The sequence below is a fragment of the Megascapheus bottae genome, chromosome 26, assembly GCF_031878675.1.
Source record: "Megascapheus bottae isolate mThoBot1 chromosome 26, mThoBot2.hap1, whole genome shotgun sequence".
NCBI lineage: Eukaryota > Metazoa > Chordata > Mammalia > Rodentia > Geomyidae > Megascapheus > Megascapheus bottae.
Window position 1 is genome coordinate 24,384,357 of NC_143534.1, and position 16,641 is coordinate 24,400,997.

Below are 16,641 nucleotides of genomic sequence, written 5' to 3' on the forward strand. Positions count from 1 at the left end.
AAAAACATGAGAAGGGGTATCGATGTGTGTGAAGTAATTCACCCTTTCTCTGGCAAATATGACTGTAAGTCTTCTATTAATTACAATAAGAAAGGAGAGATATTATAGTAAAATACTGCCATCCCCAGCAAGATCTTATAATTCATTTTATAAGCCTGAAACTGATATCAGACTCTTGGCATTGGAGATATGTTATTTTGGTTTGTGCCATAAAAATAAACTTTTTGCTCTGACATGACTGTATATAGGAAGACAAATGGAATGTGGTTTAGTCTTGCTTATAATTTTGTATTGATTGGAATCATTATGTTAAAGGCAAAAGTTTTGGCTCCATTACAATGTGGCTTCTGAAATATGTGTCACTAATACTTTCTGGGGGGGGTCACTTTGCGAGGCTTGAACTCAGGGCCTGGACCCCGTCTTTGAGTTCATTTTCCTCAAGGGTAGTTTTCTACCACTTTGGTACTTCTTCCAGTTTTTGATGGTTACTTGGTTACAAGTGATACAATCTTCCCTGCCTGGGCTCTCTTTGAACTGTGATCCTCAGATCTCAGCTTCCTGAGGATTACAGGCCTGAGCCAGCAGCACCCAGCACAAATACATTTCTGAGACAACAAATTTAGTTCTTCCTACTCAATAGAGTTTGAGAATGTATGTATTAGTCTCTACACTGGAATGTATATATTAGAGAATGTATGTATTAGAGAATGAATGTATTAGTCTCTACATTGGAATCATATGATTAAAAGGTGCAGTTATATACCCAGACCATGATTAAACTGAAACTGGGTTACTTACCAGGCTCTCATTTCTAAGTCCCTTCCTCCTTTTTCTTAATACTGTTATTATCTTTAAGTAGTTAGACAAAGGAGTTGACACTTAGCAAAGCAGTCTATGAATACAATGTGTCTTGATCAATGCTCCCTTTCTTTGCTTTTGCAATGCTGTTGCTAAATTCTGATTTTGGGATTGTGTGTGTATGATAAAAGGTTAATAGAAAAGATAAAATATAGTTTTTCTGTTATTCACCTCCGTAATTTTCTCCTTACGCATACTCTTCCAATGTCTTATAATGATGAGATCTGAGTTCTATCAAATACTTTATTAGTTTAGTGCTTATCCAAAAACTTGCTGCTTATCTTAACATAAGATACATTATATAATATAAGATTTTTCTGTTATATCTTTTTAATAATCTCTGAAAAAAAATTAACTTTTTTATTTGACTGCCTACAAAGGGACTGGTAACTGATAAGTAATCCATACAAATGAGGACAAACACAAAAGGGAAATTTAGGAAAAAATGAAAATTAAAAAGAAGAGAAAGATTTTTGAAAATTTTAATAAATTATATTGCCATTTAAATCTATGTAATTTAAAAATACCTAGTACTTTCTAGTGCTTTCTCTTCTGTGATAGGCTTACTTTTACAAGAAAGAGAAAAACGAAGAGATGAGTTGTGTATTATGTTAAATAATACTTTCTGAAGCCCGTTCTGGAGAACTGTGGTTCCAAGCAGCATGAGCAGATAAAAATTGTGGGATTAAGGGGCCGGGAGTTTGGCCTAGTGGTTAAAGTGCTTGCCTAGCATGCATGAAGACCCAGGTTCAATTCCTCGGTACCACATACATAGAAAAAAGCCAGAAATAGTGCTGAGGCTCAAGTGGTAGAGCTCTAGCCTTAAGAAATTCCAAGGACAGTGCCCAGGCCCTGAGCTCAAGCCCAGGACTGGCAAAAAAAAATTGTGGGATTAAAATTAATCAGCAAAAGACTGGGCTGAAGGTAGGGAAATGTAGTTAAGCACTAGTACAATGCCCTCATTTCTCACTGTGCAGTATAATATTATACAGATCACTTATCTGGTGTTTGGATCTGTGCTCACTGCAGTCAGAACACATGAAGAATGCTGGTTTATCCTTGTTAAGCTGTAGTACGATGGACACTGAAAACAACAATTTATTCTTCTCACTTATCCTAGCATTCCATAGTTCCAAAATGGTGATTAAAAGACAGTTTGATATTCCAATGTTTTAGGTAAAAACTAATTCTTTAAGGTTCTATTTGTTCACCTAATAAAGTTTATTTACAAATGGTTTGTTCTAAAGTATCATGGGCTATTCTAGCATCCAAATGTGGCCCATATTCTCACTACAAAATCTGTAATGGAATGCTTCCTTTTTTTTCTTTTGTTCTATGGCAGTCAGAGATCACAAATATTGGTTCTATTGGCTTCTAAAGCTGGGGGATCAGAAAAGAAGATAACTCATACATGGAATCAAAATAGGAACTGCATACCTATGTACAAACCCACAACCTCTCCCTTGTGGCAGTGAACATACGTGGTCATATGCACAATATGCTATTGTTTCAGTAGATACAGGACTCACCTTGAGCAAAGTTCAAGCATGAATCTTGAAGCTTTATTGATGTTTATACAAGTTTTATAATTGAAAAAATCATATCTAACATCACAAACACAATTGAATTACTGAAGATGGTTGCTATATTTCTTTGCAAACAAACCAGTGAAGCCATTATTGAGAAGGAAAAATGAGTTTAGCACATTCATTAGCGCACATTTTGTATCTTAAAGTATACAAAAGTTTTGATTACTTAACTCTATGACCTGCGGAGGTGCGGAGAACCTGAAAGTTGTGAATAATCAGCTAAGTCCCTCCCTAATAAAATGCTATATATGTGCTTTTAAACAAGAAAAGGCAATTCGGAGCTTCTATATAACCAAAGTCAATGCAGAAAAAGAAATATTGACTTCTAACTCAGGATTTGATAACTTTCTTTTCAGCAAAGGATAAGATAATTCATATTTTGGCTTTGCAAGTCAGATGGTCTTTGTCAAAACTGTTAACAGCTCTTTATATAAAGTTTTATTGGAAAAAGTCATCATTGGGCAGGGAGTTTGGCCTAGTGGTAGAGTGTTTGCCTAGCATGCATGAAGACCGAGGTTCAATTCCTTGGTACCACATACATAGAAAAGCCAGAATTGGTGCCCAGGCTCAAGTGGTAGAGCACTAGCCTTGAGAAAGCCCAAGGACAGTGCTCAGGCCCTGAGTGCAAGCCCCAGAACTGGCAAAAAAAAAAAAAAAAAAAAAAGTCATCGTTTAGGCATTGGTATTGGCTTTATTTATACAACAACTGATTTGGGTAGTTCAGAATGATTGACATATACATCGATTAATGCAAAAGAAGGTGCATTAGCACTGGTTGTCACAAAGAACAAATATTCAGGAAGAGCGTTTATCACTGGGTGTCAGTGACTCACACAGGTAATCATAGCTACTCAGGATGCTGTCACAGGTTCAAAGTCAGACAGATTCCAGAGATTCTTAACTCCAGTTAACAAGCAAAAAACTGGAAGTGGAGGTGTGGCTCAAGTGGTAGAGTACCAGCCTTAAACAAAAACAACAAAAATCTAAATGAGACGAAAGACCGAGTTCAAGACGCCGGTACCAGAACAAAAACCAAAATAAATTAACAAAAATATTAAAGCAACAGTCATTTTCAACAAAAATGAACTAATCAAATGTTCTAAAAAATGTTATTCCTAGTCTTTCAGTAAAATATTACAAGTTTAGTTTTAACAAAGGAACATATTAAGAGGATTTTTTCCCTCCATATGGTGATCTAATATTGTTACTGTATCTGACTTTGATACCTAGTATATTGTATATACATATATTTGTTTATTTGAAATAGGAAAGGGAAGGGAAAAACAAGATAATTGGGAGTGTGTGGGGGGAGGGAAAGTGGAAGAAAACATGGGAAGGGATTCAAGAAATAATGTGCCCACTATCTGAAAAATGTAAATGTAACCCTTCTGTACATCATCCTGACAATAAAATACAATTTAAGAAAAAGAAAACAAAATTGAAAATACAAAAACTACATCACCAAGTACATATACAATATTCCTCAGGAAAAAAATTTCTTCAGCAAAGACAGTTAAATATTTTAAAACATTGCTCACTGATATCACTCTCTTCATCATCTATAGCTTAATTTTATTAAAAATGGAGACAGGTCTCTGCTGTAGCTTTTGTGCTTTTTATATTTAAACACTTAGTATTAAATGACATTTTAGTTACATGATTTCATCTAAGTCAACAAGTAATGCTCTGAGCAGTCCTTGAGGATGAAGAATAAAGATTTTTCTTTAAAATTGGCTATTTGTTTGAGATAGTATTTTCCATGAGGCAAACAGCTGCTATTATTACATGTACTGTTGTTGAAATTATTTCCCAATGGGTAAGTATGATTTGCAATTCAATTAACTATGAAGTACATCTCATGTCATGAACTGTGATCGATATAGGGACAGTACCATTAGTTTTAATTGTATTTCAACTCATAAAACATATTTCTATGTGTACAAGATAAATAGTTGAAGATAAATACCCATCACAAGAGAAATTAAGAAAAGTAGATAAAAGAATTGATGGCTGTTCACTTATTACTAATACACAACAAAGATTATCTTTTTTTCCAACAATATTTATAATTCCATGAGCTAAGGTAATTGGTCAGTTGAGCATATTCATGGTTTGGTGAAACTGTGCTTTAACTATGGTAAAGAGAAAAATACCTTGAAAGAGAATCTGTAGCCACAGGATAAACATTTCTTTGTTGTCAGTGTATCTTGTAGCACACAGTGCTTCAGACAGAAATCCATTGTTACAGGATCCATAGTTCTCTCACTGCTTTCTCCAAGCCTTGATTAATTAAGACTTTCAAAAGACATGTAGATGTCATTAAAATAGTTGATTTCTAAGATTTATATTCTGTACTAAACAGAGTATTGAGTTTTATATTATGTACTAAACAAAATAGGGTCTATTAGTTATCAAATCTGAAGTTTCATCTATGTCTATATCACTGAAGGAACCAATGAACTATGAACCTCTCCTGTGATTTTCTTCAATGACCCATCCTCCTGCAAGTCCTTTCCAAGGGTCCTGAAGTCATTTTCAAGGTAGCTATAGTCCTCATGTGTCATACAATGTGAAGAAAATTCTAATAGGGCATCATGTTTTTCCATTAATATTTTTAAAGGACATGAAGCATTTAAAAGAATTATGCTAATATATCATGCTGTGTGCCATTTAGCACCTTTTATTATTTCACAGATTAGCACAATTTAGTGCTTGAACAGTGAAACCCTCTATGGGAATTGTTAATAGCACAAAACAGCTGGAGGCAGAATGCTGACATCAGTTCACAAAATATGGACAACATAACTGCAAGCTAGAAAATTACTAAGAACATATTTCTATAGTAAAGCAAAGATTGATAGGAGGCATATGTTTGAATATGTATGTGTTTTCAGAGGCACACTAAGATGCCATGAATCTTATTCTTTCTCCCTATTCCTTTTATGAGCTTGTACTGGTGCTTGAACCTAGGACCTAAGCTCTGTTCATTAGCTTTTTCAATAAAGGCTGGTGCTCTATCCCTTGAACAACAGTTCTACTTCTCATATTTTGGTGGTTAATTAGAGTAGAGCCTCATAGACTTTGCTTCTCTGGCTGGATTCAAATTACAATCCTCAAATCACAGCCTCTTGAGTAGCCAGAATTACAGGCATAGGTCACTTGCACCTTGCTTTCTACTCTCTTGAGGAATAATACATTTAGCAGTTTCCCAGTCCAACAATTATTACATTTAGTAGTCCCAGATACAAATTATTTCAAATGAAATTTAAAATGTATGTATTCTTATCAACATTTCAATGTTTTCAAAAGGCAAAATAAAACTGTTATGTGAAAAAATATTATGTGTTCATTCATAAAAGAGAAATAAATGTTTATATCTTTCAAAATATGTAACATGTGCTTGGCACCAGTGGCTCTTATCTCTAATTAACCATCAGAAAACTCAAAGTGACTTTGTGGCTCAAGTGGTATAGCTTTAGCCTTGAGCTGAAGAGCTCAGGGACAATGCCAAGCTGAGAGTTCAACGCCAAGCCCACTACAGACAAAAAAAAAAGATAAATTGAATCATGTCTAAATAATAGTTTTAAATGGAGAGGAGGGAGAGCTGAAACAGGTCTAATTTTCATCTCAGGGTTTTATGACACTCCTATGACCAAGAGTGGTAAAATACTGTGTATGCAATTCCACAGGAACCATACTTCAAAAACTTTTTTACTTAGTTTTAGCTCTGCTGGTGCTGCCTGTAAACTCTTACTGATGATTTTTAAACCTCAGGCTCCGTATTTTCATTTTCATTGAATTCCATAAACATATAGCTCTTCCAGTGCAGCTCAGTGGGATTTATCCTAAAATCAATAAATGCTGTATTACAATAAAAGACAAAGTAATAATGAGAGTGCATGTTCATGTATATGTATGTGTGCATATGTGTTTGCATTAAGTGGGTATTCTGGCAGCCAGAACTTGTGTGCAGACAAACTGAGAAGTGTAGAGAAATGCATTAATATTTGATTTGGGAATAGTTTTAATTAATTTTTAAAGGACCAGAATTTGAAAACTGTACAAATTTCCTTGTAAGAGGAAAAAAATTATAAGAGATTCATTAATCTAATGATTTTGAAGAAATAAAACTTGGATGAGAAGATTTTCAAGAAATACAGAACTCGTGAGTCAAGATCCTAGGGAGGACTAGGAAGGAGGAAAATAGAGAGAAAGAAATTCAAGCTGTATGGATAAAAAGCTAAGCAGGGGTTGAGGGCTTGGCCTCATGGTAGAATGCTTGCCTAGCATGCACAAAGGCTGGGTTTGATTCCTCAGTACCACATATACAGAAAAAGCTGGAAATGGTTCTGTGGCTCAAGTGGTAGAGCACTAGCCTTTAGGAAGCCCAACGACATTGCGCAGGACAGGCAAAAAATAAAAACAAAAACTATAAACAAAAAAAATGGACAGTAAATGAAAATGCTAGCCTAAAAATCATTAGACCCCGAGTGAGTTTAAAACAAAAATTAACTGTATATGTACCTGCATATCAGAAATGTACAGATAATATTTGACTTATAATGAGGCAACATACTAGTAAAGTCAACCTACATTGAAAATGCTTGAATATTGACTTACTATGATAATGATTTTACCTGTGCAACTTAAAACAAATGGAGAATCAGAACATACTTGGAAAAATCTAAACAAACTCTAGAAAAGAGTTCTACATTTCAGCATAGCCTGGGGAATTTTTAATTTATTTTGTTTGCCAGACCTGAGCTTGAACTCAGGGCCTGAGCATTATCCTTGGACTTTCACAAGGGTAGAGCTCTACCACTTGAGCATCAGCACCAATTGTGGCTTTTTTCTATGTATGTGGTACCAAGGAATTGAACCCAGGTTTTTGTGCATGCTAGGCAAGCACTCTACCAGAAGGCAAAATTCTCAGCCCTAGAAATTTACAATTTATAGAAAGTTTCTAACCTATATTTCACTTAGTAAGTAATTTATTTGAGCTTGAATTCCTAAAAACATGAATATAATGTACAAATTTCATTCATGTGAGGAAAAACTTAACAAATCAGAGCATTATAAAATGCCTTATGATAAGCCAAACCCCTTTAAAAGTAATCAAAAGACTCTGTAAACAATATGTTTAAAAGTAGTAGAAAAGTGCAAAATAAATAATAAACAACTACAGGGAGAAAATTATAGATGGCAAAGAACCTGTAACCGGTGAGCTGGTTGTCATTTGCTGTTTTTCCTTTGAATCTCCTTGTAATTGGTTTTTTCTTTCTTTTTTTTGGAAATTATATCCTATTTATTTTTTAAAATTCAATTTAATTTAAGTTTTTATTGTAATTAATAGAAGGGTTACAATTATATTCACCAGATAGAAGGAGCATTACTTCACACACATTGATAACCCTTCTCATGTTTTTGTCCTCATTACCCTTCCCCCAACTCCTCCCTTCATCTTGTCTCCCCTTTTCCCTTTCTTATTTCAAATAAACAAATAATCATATATAAATATACCAGATAACAAAGTCAGATATAGTAACAATATGGGATTAACCAAGGGACAACAAAAGACATGAGAAATAACATAGTATATTAACAATAACAATCACACATTATATGATTTTTGTTTCCATATCCTGGAGGTCCTTTCATTTAGCCTCATCTGATATGACCTTTTGTATCTTGGTTTTGAGCTATTGTAATCCTCTTCTAGTAGAGTCCAAGGCTCAAATGAAAGAAACCATTGAGCCTTTGGGTCTGACTTACTTCACTTAATGTTATTTTTTCCAAGCCTTTCCATTTCCTCACAAATGGGGTGATGTCTTTCTTTCTGATGGCAGCAAAGAATTCCGTTGTGTATCAATACTACATCTTCTCAATTAAATCATCTACTGAGGGACATCTGGGTTTGTTCCATATCTTGTCTATGGTAAATAGTGCTGCAATGAACATCATTGTGCTAGTGGGTTTAGTATATCCTTGTTTCTGGACATTTGGGTAAATGGCAAGTAGTGGAATTGCTGGATCATAGGAGAGCTCTATGTTTAGTCTATTGAGGAACCGCCATACTGCTTTCCAGAGTGTTGAACGAGCTTATACTCCCACCAACAGTGTAGTAGTGACCCCTCCTGGCCACATCCATACCAGCATCTGTTGATATTAAATTTCTTGATAATGGCCATTCTAACTGGAGTAAGGTGGAATCTCAGGGTTGTTTTGATTTGTATTTCTCTTATGGCCAGAGATGTCGAGCATTTCTTCATGTGTGTGTAGGCCATTCTTATTTGTTCTTTCGAGAAATCTCTCTTTAAACCTTTGGTCCATCTTTTGGTTGGATAGTTATTTCCTTGGAGTTTAGTTTTGGAATGATTCAAATTTTTTAGCTCTAGATATATTTTAGATATGAGGCCTTTGTCTGTTGTATGATTAGTGAAGATCTTCTCCTACTCTGTAGGTTTCTATTTAGCTTGCTAGCTATGTCCTTTGCATACAGAAGCTCTGCAGTTTAATGCAGTCCCATTTGCCAAACTTTCTTTAATTTGTTGTGTTTCTGGGTCTTTATTAAGAAATTTTCCATCTTTGCTGAGGAAACCTAGTGTATCTCTGATTCCTTCTTGTAAAGTTTTCAGTGTATCTGCTTTTACCTTAAGGTCTTTGATCCATTTGGAGTTAATACTGGTGCAGGGAAATATAGAAGGATCCAACTTAAGTTTTCTGCAGGTGCTTACCCAATTCTCTCAGCACCATTTGTTGAAGAGGCTGCCTTTCTTCCACTCTATTTTTTGGCTCCCTTAATCAAAGATTAGTTGGCCATAGGTGTGCAGGTTGATTTCTGGGTCCTCTGTTCTATTCCATTGGTCCTCAAGCCTGTTTTTGTGCCAGTAGCCAGCTGTTTTTGTTACTGTAGATCTGTAATAGAGTCTAAAGTTTGGTATTGAAATTCTTCCTGCGCTGTTCTTTCTGCTAAGAATTTTTTTTCTATACAAGGTCATTTATTATTTCATATGATATTTTGGATTGCCTCTTCTATTTCTTTAAAGAATGACATTAAGATATTGATGGATATTGCATTGAATTTGTAGATAGTCCTGGGCAAGAGTGCCATTTTCACAATGTTGATTCTTCCAATCCCAGAGCATGGGAAGTATTTCCATCTCCTCAGTTCTGCTTTATTTTCCCTTTACAGGATCTTAAAGTATTCATCATAAAGGTCCTTGACATTCTTTGTTGATTTCTTGGTATTTTATTACCATTGAGGCTATTGCACAATGAGTTGCTTTTCTGATTGCTTCTTCATTCTTCTCATTGTTGGCATACAGGAAGGCATTTGATTTTTGAGAATTAATTTTATATCCAGCTACCTTGCCCAAGTTTCAAATCAGCCCAAGTAACTCGGGAGTGGAGTCTATATGGTTCTTTAAATACAGAAGCATGTCATCTGCAAAGGGGAAAAGTTTCACTTCCTCTTTTCCTATTTGGATCTCCTTTATGCTTCCTTCTTGCCTTATTGCTCTGGCTAAGAATTCTAATACCATGTTAAAGAGGACTGAATAGATTGGGCATCCTTGTCTTTTTCCTGATTTTAGAGGAACTGGCTTTAGCTTTTCACCATTAAGTATAATGCTAGTTGTAGTTTGCCATACACAGCCTTTATTAAACTGAGGATTCCTAGTTTCTCCAGAGCTTTTAGTTTAAAGAGGTGTTGGATCTTGTCAAATGCCTTTACTGCATTTATTGAGACAATCATGATTCTTGTACTTGTTCCTGTTGATGTGATGAATTATATTAATTGACTTACATATATTGAAACAGCTTTGCATCCCTGTGATGAATTCTGTTTGATCATAGTGTATAATTTTTTGATGAGTTGCTGAAGATGGTTGGCCAGTATTTTGAGAAGTTTTGCATCAATATTCATCAAAGAAATGGGTCTATAGTTCTCTTTCTTTGGTGAATCTCTGTCTGGTTTTGGGATGAGGGTTATAGTGGCTTCGTAGAATGAATTTGGCAAAGCACCTTCGTTTTCAATTTCGTTGAAGAGCTTGAGGAGTATTGGTGTGAGCTCTCCTTTGAAGACCTTATAGAATTTTAGCTATGAATCCACCTGGCCATGGGCTTTAATTGGATTGAAGGTCTCTTATTGCTATTTCTATTTCAGTGCTTGAAATAGGTCTGCTTAGATGGATTAGGTCTTCTTGTTTCAGTGTGGGTATGTTAATATTGGCTAGAAATTCATCCATTTCTTCTAGATTCTCAAATTTGTTGGCATAAAGTTTTGAAAAGTATTCCTTCATGATGCTCTGGGTCTTGGTAATTTCTGTCATGATATTACCATTCTCATCTGTGATTTTGTTTATTTGGGTGCACTCCCTTCTTTTTTTGGTAAGATTTGCTAAGGGCCTGCCAATTTTGTTAATTTTTCAAGAACCAATTCCTTGTTTTGTTGATTCTTTCCATAGATTTTTTGAACTTCAATTCATTTAATTCTGCTTTGATTTTAATAATTTGCTTTTTCCTACTGGGATGGTTTTGGTTTGTTGTTCTTTTTCCAAGAGCTTAAGATATGCCATTAAATTGTTAGTTTGAGATTTTTCCAATTTGTTAATGTAGGCCCTCAGAGCTATAAATTTTCCTCTGAGTACTGCATTTGCTGTGTCCCAAAGGAGCTGGTATTTTATGTGCTTCTTTTTGTTAAATTTCATAAACTGTTAAATTTCTGTTCTGATCTGCTCGATGACCCATTGATGATTCAACAATGTGTTGTTCAATCTCCATGAATTACAGGGTTTTCTTTGGTGGAGATGTGTGTTCAGTTCCAATTTCTTGCCCTTATGGTCTGAGAGAATGCAGGGAATAATTTCAGTATTTCAGAATCTGAGCAAGTTAGCTTTATGCCCTAAAATATGATCTATTTAGAGAAAATGTTCATGTGCTGGTGAAAAAACCTATATTCTGGTGTTGCTGGGTGGAATAATCTGCAGATATCTGTTAGATCTAGTTGGTCTACATAGTTGTTTAATTCTGAGGTTTTCTGTTTTGCTTTTTCCTGGTTGATCTGTCCATAGGTGTGAGTGATGTGTTAAAGTCACCAACAATCACTGTGTTTGGATCTATGTGTGGTTTTAGTGAAAGTAAAGTTTGCTTGATGAAGTTCGGTGCTCTGGGATTATGTATGTAGATATTTAGGATGGTTATATCCTCCTGGAGGACAGATCCCTTTATGTGTATGTGATAACCTTCTTGGTCTCTTCTCACTAATTTTAGTTATTTTTATCTGATATGAGGGTGGCAACTCCAGCCTGTTTATGGGGGCTGTTCGCTTTATAGATTCTATTCCAACCTCTCACTTTCAAAATATGTTTGTTTGTTGGGCAAGATGTGTCTCTTGAATACAGCAGAAAGTTGGATTTTGCTTTTTGATCCAACTAGACAGTCTATGCCATTTAATTGGAGGGTTAAGCCCATTGATATTGAGAGTTAGGATTAAAAATATTTACTGGTTCCTACCATTTTTTAATTTTGTTATTGCCTGTGTGCTTGGTATGATTTTTAGGTGCCATTTCTCTGTCAGTACCATGTTTGTATTGGTTTTCAATGTGTAGAACATCTTTTGAGAATTTTCTGTAATGCTAGTTTGGTCACTATGTAATGTTGCAACTTTTCCTTGGAATTTAAGGGTTTTTTTGTTCCCTCAGTTATGAATGAGAGCTTAGCTGGGACAGTATTCTTGGTTTCTAGTTATTTGTCTTTAGGGCATGACTTATATCCTTCCAATCTCTTCTATCTTGCATGGTCTCTGCTGAGAAATTTGTGGTTATTCTGATTCGTTTTCCTTTGTAGGTAATTGTTCTCTTCTCCCATCCTGTACAGATTATAATTTGGCAGTGGGATGTCCTTTTCTGGTCAAGTTTGTTTGGGGTTCTAAAAGCTTCTTGTATCTGGATGGGCCTGTGCTTCTGGGTATTTGGGAAGTTCTCTGAGATGATTCCCTGAAGCGTGTTTCCAATTCCATTGACCTCTTTCTCCAGGCCCTCTCTGGAACTGCCATCATTATAAATATATGAATCCAATACAGATTTGAGATCTTTGTATAGAGAAATAACATTTACAGTTTCTTGTACAGTTAGGTCTGTGTATTTGTACTTGGACACCATTTTCTTGAGTTGGTTCCTGACACTGATATGAAGGCCTACTCACAACTCCCATCCTTGCAGCAGAGGGTCAGCACTGCAGGGCCAACCCAGGCCACCTCAGACAATCTCCAGCTGAGCAGCCTGACCCCCACCCCCACCCTATTTTTTTCTTCTTTCTTTTCTCTTTCCTTCTGTCATTGTGGTCATTCCTAGAAACAGAGTGACAGCATTGTGTACATACTTGTTACAAATTATTTTTATGTATGTATTTTTTGTAATTAATAGAAAGGTTACATTATATTCACCAGATAGAATGTGCATTATTTCAGAAACATTGATACCCCTTCTCATGTCTGGGTCCCCATTCCCCTCCTCTCACCCCCACCCCTCATCTTATTTTTTCCCCTTTCCCTATCCTATTTCAAATAACCAAATCAGCATATATACAATATATCTGATAACAAGGTAAAATACTGTAACAATATGAGATAACCAAGGGACAGCAAAAGAGATGAGAGATAACATAGTGCATTAAGGATAACACTTATTCTTTTATTGATATACTCCCTTGCTTTTTAATTTGTCAATTCTTAATCTTAGTATTTCTAGCTTAAGAAATCACAATTGTGAGGTGTCCCCCCCTTTTTCTCTTTTTATCATTGATATCTCTCATATGTACTTTGCTCTTTTCTTCATATATTCTTTTTATTACCCTTATTTTTATAAGTTTTATCTTATTTTATATTTAATTATTTTCCCTTTCTCTCACTTTAGGTCAGTTATCCTCACTCTATCCCTTTCCTTCATTACCGTATTGTTCTTATACTCCTACATTACTCTTTTCTTATCTCCCCTCTTGTCTTTCACACTATTTTTCTATTTCTGGTCCTTTTTTCCTTCTTCAATTTTTATTATGCATGGATCTACAGTTGATTGTTGTTAACCAAGACTGTATATATATGTGTTCAATTGTACAGTAGGTCCAGAGTGAGTTAAATATCATAGTGATTGGATTCTGGGTTTTTTTGGTCACAAAACTGTGTTTGGTGGTGGTATTAGATTTGTCTGTAAGTGCACAAAAGAGAAAGAGAGAGAGAGAGAGAGAGAGAGAGAGAGGGGTAGAGAGAGAGAGAGAGAGAGAGAGAGAGAGAGAGAGAGAGAGGGGTAGAGAGAGAGAGAGAGAGAGAGAGAGAGAGAGTGTGTGATAATATCATTCTAAAACTGTGAATTTCTTTAGTTGGTGCAGCTATAGAGCTCTTGGTTAATTATATCTTGAAATTGTAATCTTGTGTGGTATTAGTCTTGCTCCCATTTTCAAATGAGCAGAACAAGAAACCCAAGAAAAAATGGCAAATCAAGGAATAGCAACTCCTGCCCAATATAAATAGGCAATAGAGTAGTCAATGGCAAACCTAGAGGAGAGTTCTCTAAATGCTATAAAAATGAAATTGTTAAACATGATTCATGAAAAGTTTGAAAACATACAGAAAGATATATGTGAATGAGAGGATGCCATAAAGAAGGCTATATGTGAACTTAAGAAAGCCATAAAGAAGGAAATAGGTGAATGTGAGGAAGCCATAACAAAGGATATATATGAACATGAGGAAGCTAGCCAAAGAATAATGGATGAATTCATAGAATCCACAAACAAAAGGCTGACTGAAATACAACAAATGTCCAATGAAATAAAGCTGCTGAGCTAAATAACTTCAGAGACCACTCAAATTGCAATCAAGGAAGTAAAGAAATCTATACAGGATCTAAAACAAAAGAGGCAAGGCATCAAAAATGACCAATTGGAAGGAAGGGAGATGAAGAACAAAGTAGAAAGTATTGATATTAGGTTAGACAATGCAGAAGAGAGAAATTTCGGGGTAGAAAATAATCTAGATGTTATAGAGAGGGACCAGAAAATGAAATAAACCAAATCTAGGAAATTTGAGAGATCTCCTCAAGAGCTCCAAGATATAATTAGGAAGCCTAACGGAGCTGAGAATTAATTAGTTCCAGAGAACTAATGAACCTCACTGGAACAATCCCTGTGTATTTACAGAGGTAATACCTATAATATCCCAATATGCCTATGGCTAATGGATACATATCCATATAAATCCCCTATCTGTTTCATTAAGCCTACTAATTCGATGGCTATTAAAACAGGAAAGCATATTGACGCAAATGGGAAAATATATCTTCCTTATCTACATGAATGGAAACATCCACAGTCAGATTTATTGGGGCTTATTCAGGTCATGATTTGGAGAAGAACATCCAGTCTTTGCTTGTCCCACCATTTCAGCATCATATCCACCATACCAGGCTACAGGGCCACCAAATACCTCCTACATGCCAAGCATGCCAAGCGGAATCTCTGCTTACCCCTCTGAATATCCTCCCAATCCCAGTACCCTTCTCATCCTCCTGTGACCACTGTTGGTCCTAGCGGAGATGGCACAATCAGCAAGGACACCATCCGAGCCTCTCCCATTTCAGCAGTCAGTGACAAACTGAGATAGCGAATGAAGGAGGAAATGGACTGTGCACAGGTGGAATACCTCAAAAAAGGTCAACAAGAACTAAAGTCTGTTGTGGAGAAAATGGACATTGATGAAGTTATCATTCCCATGGTCCTCATATATAAACAGATCCTAAATCTGGATGCAGAGGAAAATGCTTTTGAAGACACTATCTTTTACCTGGGAAAAGCCTTGAGATGGGGGGTAATAGATCTGGATGTCTTCCTGAAGCATGTACGTCTTCTGTCCTGAAAACAGTTCCAGCTAAGGACACTAATGCAAAAAGCAAGAAAGTCTGCCAGTCTTAGTGACCTCTACTGACTTCTGATAGCAGCTGGAGAGTGACCTCTTCTTACAGGATTTTTTTTCTTTTTTTCTTTCTTTCTCTTATCAGTAGGTGCCCAGATAAGTTATTGCAGTTTAACATTTAAGTGTAAAATATTTTGAATCAATAATATATTTTCTGTTTCTTTGGGTAAAGATGGGCTTTTATTAATGCACTTTCTATCCTCTGTAAACTTGTGCTGAATGCCAGGACTGTCTATGCTAAATAACCTTTGTTGCATAAGAAAGAGGGAAAAAAGAGGATGGAGGTAAAATGGCAAAAAAAAAGTGTAAGTAAAACTACAAATGAAAAAAGTAGTAAAATTTGAAAAAAAATATGATTAGGGAAAGAAAATGTATTCTTTATTTTTATGAGGGTGGTGGTGGTGGGAAGCTTCTGCCTCCATTGAATTTAGGATCCAAACACTCCAAGAAGGCTTTTTCTCCTGTGTTTTGGCTTTGCTAGTTTTTCTGATCAGTTTGCTTGATTGGGCGGAAAAGTTCTGCCTTGCAGATTTGGTTTGGGAACTTTGTGACGGTTCACCCAGGTTAATTTACTCGCATGGCCGTGAGCTTTATGAGTCCTGCAGGAGAAAATTGACTATTTTCTGTAGCTTGAGCTTTAGCCATTTCAGCAGAAAGTCTGGGGGTGGAACCACCTCTGGCTTTGTTTACCAGGAGCACGGCCTGCATGGAGGACCTACTTTCCCTACCACAGGGAAGCGGACTTCTGGCTAAGCTGACTCTGAGACAGACCTTTGCCCTTTTGAAAGAAGTCACTGCCAGCATCTCTTCTCAGTCTCCAGTTGGTATGGCAGGGTCTTTGCCAGTAGTCAAGATGGCGCTGTTGTCAGCTGATGGGGGAGGAGCTACCTTCCCAATGCCTTTCTGCAAACAGAAGTGAAAATGTCTTTAACGAGGAACTCAGAATTTCCTCAGTTGTCTGAGTCCATGAACATGGCAGGTGACAGGCTCGTGGCTTGGTCAGGCTCTGTCTGTAGCCAGCAGGTCTGTGCGGCAGTGAAGCACTGTCTGTTCAGGTTCCAGAGGATGGCTTTGTTTCTGTGGCTGCTCGTTTGCGGAGTGGCTGGCACCATGGTCACCAATGTTGTGGACTCCAAACTTTCTTCTTGAGCTGGCTGCCTGACTTTTTCCTCTTTGACTGAGGTCTCTGTGGTGCTAAAGCTTACTTAGAATTAATCTTTAGGTATA

General features: G+C 36.2%; 1 pseudogene; it reads left to right on the plus strand.

Moving 5' to 3' along the window:
• The first annotated feature begins 14,718 nt into the window (after positions 1-14,718).
• Positions 14,719-15,426, plus strand: LOC150046085 (tumor susceptibility gene 101 protein pseudogene; annotated as a pseudogene).
• Positions 15,427-16,641: the final 1,215 nt, after the last annotated feature.